This window comes from Vicugna pacos, chromosome 10 (genome assembly GCF_048564905.1).
Source record: "Vicugna pacos chromosome 10, VicPac4, whole genome shotgun sequence".
NCBI classification, from domain to species: domain Eukaryota; kingdom Metazoa; phylum Chordata; class Mammalia; order Artiodactyla; family Camelidae; genus Vicugna; species Vicugna pacos.
Genome location: NC_132996.1, coordinates 45539673 through 45545351, shown reverse-complemented (window position 1 = coordinate 45545351; position 5679 = coordinate 45539673).

Sequence of the window (5679 nt, the reverse complement as noted above, 5' to 3'; positions counted from 1 at the left end):
GTAATTATTAAAGCTGGGGGATGGACTCACATTCTTTTCTCTAGTTTTGAATATGTACTTGAATGTGAAAGTTTAAAAAAGGAGTTTTACTATAAAAAGATTGAGAAGAGCTTAGAGTCAGCTCGAGTGGAGACTAGGAATGAGCCGGGAGGACATCATTCCGTGGTGTAGCCTCTCCCACTGAGACAGCCAAGTATCTGTCCTTCTCAGGGCCCTGGCAGCCTATGCACATCTTCTCTTTCTTACAGAATTATAGCCTAGTCCTGTTCTGAATTATTCCAAAATGCTAGCTAAAGACCTACAAGCTATAACTTAAGGTCACGTCAGTCAATTAGGGAGTAGGTGGGGCTGTGGCCGAAGAAGGATAGGATACCAGGGCTTGACTGGGGGTGGGGGGGCAGAGCAGAAGATAGGAAGGGAAATTTAAGGAACTCTACCTTACTCCATGGGCGATCAAGTCCACACGTCTACTCTTCTGGACTTTGCCTGGTTTTTTGTCATGATAATCAGGCTTCTGCTCCTCAGGCTCTGTCTCTATTATGAGCCTTCTTTTAGTAACTGGGGCATTGACTTGTTCTGTTGTCTTGTAGCACCATCCTTGATACACTAAGCTAACGAGCATCTCAGGCTCTTTAGAAACTTGGCCTAAACTTCTTTTGCAAAAGGCCAGAGTTCTGTCCTTGTGCCTCAAACCTATGGTCCTGAATACACGAGGAATCATAAAAACTAGGAAAAAAACAAGACCGGAGAAAATTATTTCCCTGCTAGTTTATCTCAGGCATTTGTTGCCAAGATCTCTGCATATTACTTTATTCTGAAGTTTCTGCTGTGACTCTTCACCATCTACCTTTCTTTCTGGACCTCTTAGGCCATGTTGGGTCTTGTTGCCTTGCTAACACTTCATTAACGTCATAATACATCCTGGACACTATGAGTTATGGGTTAAATTGTATTCCCTTCCAAATGTATGTGTTGAAGTCCTAACCCCCATTACTTCAGACGGTGGCCTAATTTGGAAACAGGGTCGTTGCAACTGGTTAAGTAAGACGAGACCACACTGGAGTATCATGAGCCCCTAATCCATTATAACTTTTTTTTTAATAAAAAAGGGGAAATTCGGACATAGAGACATGCACACAGGGAGAATGGTAAATGAAGACTGGAATTATGCTACCACAAACCAAGCAAATACCAGCAGCGAGGAGAGAGGCCTGGAAGAGATCCTCCCTGGCACCTGCAGAGGGAGCACGGCCCTGCTGACATCTTGACTGCAGACTCCTAGCCTCCAGAGCTGTGAAGTAATGAACTTCTATTGTTTAAGCCACTCAGCTTGTGGTACTTTGTCACAGCAGCATTAACAGACTTACACGCCACTCTCAAAGTGTGTGGATGGAATTCCTCCTTGTTACTCATTTCTACTTCTTTCTAGAGAAGTTCTGTCCAAAGAATTTTTGTCCATGATCGAAATATTCAATGTCTTCTGTCCAAATGTTTGCTGTTAGCTAAATGTGAGTATCAAGCACTTGGAATGTAGCTACTGCATCTGAGGAAGTAAATTTTTTATTTTACTTAATTTTCATTAATTTGCACTTATATGAATAGCTACAAGCAGCAAGCAGCTACTATGTAGGACACTGTAGCTCTAAAACTTGCCCCAGTTTAGTAGAAGTGTCTACTTCCGAGTCCTAGTCTTACCCAATTTGCATTTGATCTTATGTGACCTGTAATATAGGATCGAGTAAAGCATGGATCCAGAATTTGACACTCAGGCTGCTGAATCCTGTTGACAAGTCTTCTCTCAGTACTTGGAGTTCAACCAAATTGAAGGGAACAAACAGGAAAGAGAAGGATGCTGGATTCCAGCTCATGCTCCATTTTCATTCGTTAGTCACTTTGATTTTGTTTAGCCTGCTATCAGATGTTTCCATTGGGCTAATGGGTTTTAATATAAATCATGACTATGAATTAAGAAAGAGGTAGTAATTACTGATTAATTTCAGCCAAGTCATTCATCCAGCCACAGAGGTTATTTACTAGCTTAGTGACCTTAGTTAACACTGAATTGGTGCCCAGAAAATACAAGGTTATAACTCATATTTCCAATTATGTATGACTTTCATTACTCAATCAAGCCACAGGAAGACATTCACTCTCCCTTTTTATTATTATTTTTCTGTCTCTTGTCACTAGAAAGGTTAGTTGCTCTTGTTTTCCTATAGCTTCTTGGTTTGGATTAAAGCTTTTCTACTGGAGTATCTTATCTTTGGGTTCCCAACCTAATTTCTGCCATGGAACATGAATCTTTATATTTGCTAGATACAGATCCTGTTTGGAGCCTTACTGTCAACCAAGACTTTAGCCTCAGAATAGGAGTCAAACATGTTACTGGCTTGCTTGAATTGACCCTTCATAACCTCTGATTCTTCTCCAACCCCAAGTTCTATCCTCAATGACACAGGTCAAAAATTTAGTTTCAGAATTCTAGGAACTGAGGAACCTTGAAACCCAGAAGAGATCAATATAGGACAATCTAAGGACTTTGGATTAGCAAATTTCACTTAAGCACAAAAATGAGATAGGAAGCAATTTACAGCCATTATTTGAGGACTCAGTAAGGCATTAAATGACTCCATGTAGCCTCTACCTAAATAGCTCTGGATATACAACTACAAGGAATAAGTGTGAAAGAAAAAAGACTGCAATGAACAATTCTAGAACAACAGCTATGTTCCAGTTACCTTGGCAATCACTTTCACATACACTGTCTAATTTAGTGTTGGCAAGTATATAAAAACATTATTACTATACTTTTTATTACTGATAAGGAAATTGAGGATCAAAGGTTAAGTAACCACTCTGAGGTCTACAGCAAGTAATTTTTAAATGATGCAGGAAACAGAAGATTTGGAAAGATCCAGAACAGAATAGAGATCGGATGAACCATATGAAGAGAAAGCCAGTGAATAAATGTGACAATATGAGTATTTACAGACTCCAGTGCTCAGATGTCCCCTATCTTTGCCGATGTCAGAAAAGAGAAATTAACTAAGCCTTAACATAAGACACAAGCGTCCAAAGGAGGGCTGGATTTCCCGGCAGATGGGCCTGTAGCATGCTGGAATTGATAACTAAAAGATGTTTTGAACTCTTTACGTTCTTCCAAAGGAATTACTTTATGTGTAATCTTTCCTCAAAACAAGAGAAGATATCTTATACATATTTATGTACATTTATAGACACGTATATATGATTATGTGAGTTATACATATATATTAATTCATAAAATATTAATTACAAAGTAATATGCAAAGTGCTGTGCTCAGTAATTCTGGTGGCACACTGTTGAGCATCGTAGACTGGGCCCCAGGCCTCCTATCAGATGATTAAACAAGCCATAGTAGTGAAGGGTACTGGGAAACAAGTAGGCTTTTAAGGGAATGTCTAATCTAGTCTAGTATATTTGGGGTAAACTTCCCAAAGAAAATGCTATCTCAGCTGTTACCGAACAGCTGAATAGACCTTACTTAGGCAGAGACGAGCAGGACAAGTGTTTCGGGCAGAATAAAAAGCAAGTGCAAAGTGGAGATTGTGTGGCTTCTCAAAATCCCTTCCAGGGTGGAATCATATACAGCAATCCATTTCTCAGTTCTCTCATGCTGTCCTAATGTCCCTGGCATCTCTGTTCTCTTTATGGTTTCGGGGTAAACCACTAAACCACTCTGCACCTAGTTTTCTCATATGATGAGTGAGAATTCAGGGAGTGTCTTTCCAATGCACATTGTGGGACTGTTGGGAACCAAGGGAGTGAGTGATGGGCATGGAATCAGACAGCACTGGGCATGGACTCTGATGCCCTGTGTACAAGGTCTGGCTGTACCACATATAACTTCATGATCTTAGAAGAAAACCCAAAACCCAACAGCCAATAGTAGAAACATGAAGATGAGTGGAAACAAAATGCTATTCTCTGGCAACAGAAAGGAAGAACTTCTTTCCAACTAAGAGGAAAACGTATTCCTCTAGATTATTTTCAAACTTTATTAGCATCCCTGTCACCTAGGCTTGTTAAAACACAGATCACTGGGCCCCACCTCCAGAGATGCTCATTCAGACTGTTTACATTCGGGCCTAGAAATTAGCATTTCTACAAGTTCCCAGGTGATGCTAATGCTGCTGGTTTAGGAATCACACTTTGAGAACCTCTGTTTTAGCGTATGTTATCTACTAACTGATTTTCAAGCTGTTGTTCTTAGACCAGGGAATGCAACTTTTGTTTTCAGTTCCCATGACTCTTCTTCATTTCAGAGGGTAATCTCAACTGCCACCAGAAAATGCTGCAATGTAAAGGTGTAAGCCAGCAGATTTTCAACCATTTTAATGTGGTAGCCTCTATTTCAAGTTCCCATCTTGGCTGAGGCCTTCCATTTGGTCATTTTTAAAATAAATGAAGTAATTGGCCAGGTCATCAGAAGCTCCAAAGGATTCAAAACCACTAAGTATAAGTTTATTTTCCTCAAGGGCTAGGAAACCACTTATGATTATTTTCTTGAGAATTTCAATGGCAACAAAAGCAGTGCTATTTGAGTACATAGGTGTTTTATCTCCTCTTGGCTGCCTTTATATGTCATCCGACAATTCCCACTTCCCAAGGTGAGAATTCACAGGCTTATATTTTTTCACTAAATGATTTCTTCTCTTCACAGTTTTTTCCTTCCATCCTGGAAGAATGACTTCCAAAAAGAGTTGCTTTACAGCTTACATCACTAAAAACTCCTGGCATTAAAAAAAGAAAAAATAGGCAATTGCTAATTCTCCATTTGGAGCAATTATATTCTCAATACAAGTGTAATCTGTGTTTACACAACATAATCTTAGGACCGCATCAATTAATGTGGGAAAGGTTGGGGTTTGACAACACATTAGTTTCATCTCTGCCTCTCTTGGTAACTTCAAGTTGATCTGCATCCCCCTAAAATAACAAGACGGGACCAGTGGCTGCAGGTCAGAGAGAGGACCAGCTAGGAGGTGCAGAGGTAGCTTCACAAGCTCTATGGAGAAGAAGAATAACATCTACGTCTCATCTAGAAGGCCTTGAGTGTTTTTACAGTTAATTTGGGCAGGGCTGGGGCTACAGCTCTGGACTCCAGGCTCCTAATCACACTGCCTTCTGAGTTTCTTGGATGTGTCTCCTTACTTCTTTCAGTGTCTCTCATCCTGCTTAACAAGGCATTGCATGGCTCAACTCATTTTCTTGCCCTGCCCTGACCCACCCAAGAATGTGATTACCTTTAATAACTACTTCAAAGCTCCAAAAGTTTCAAACCCTTTTTATAGGGAACTCAGAAAATTTAACAGGTTTCAAGCCCTAATAAAATTAATCTTTATTGGCCTATAAGCCTAAAATGGATCTCCCTGAATAGTTTTCCAGAAGTGTGTCCATCCCTGCATCAGCCTCTTGCTTCAAATCAAATCTGATCTGTTAGAGATTTGCAGATACTAGCTGATATATATGTATATACTCAGAGAGAGAGAGAGAGAGACTAGATAAATAAGTTCATGCTGCATAGTGCAGGAAACTATATTCAATATCTTGTACCAACTTAAAGTGAAAAAAATATGAGAATGAACATATGTCTGTTCATGTATGACTGAAGCATTGTGCTGTACACCAGAAATTAA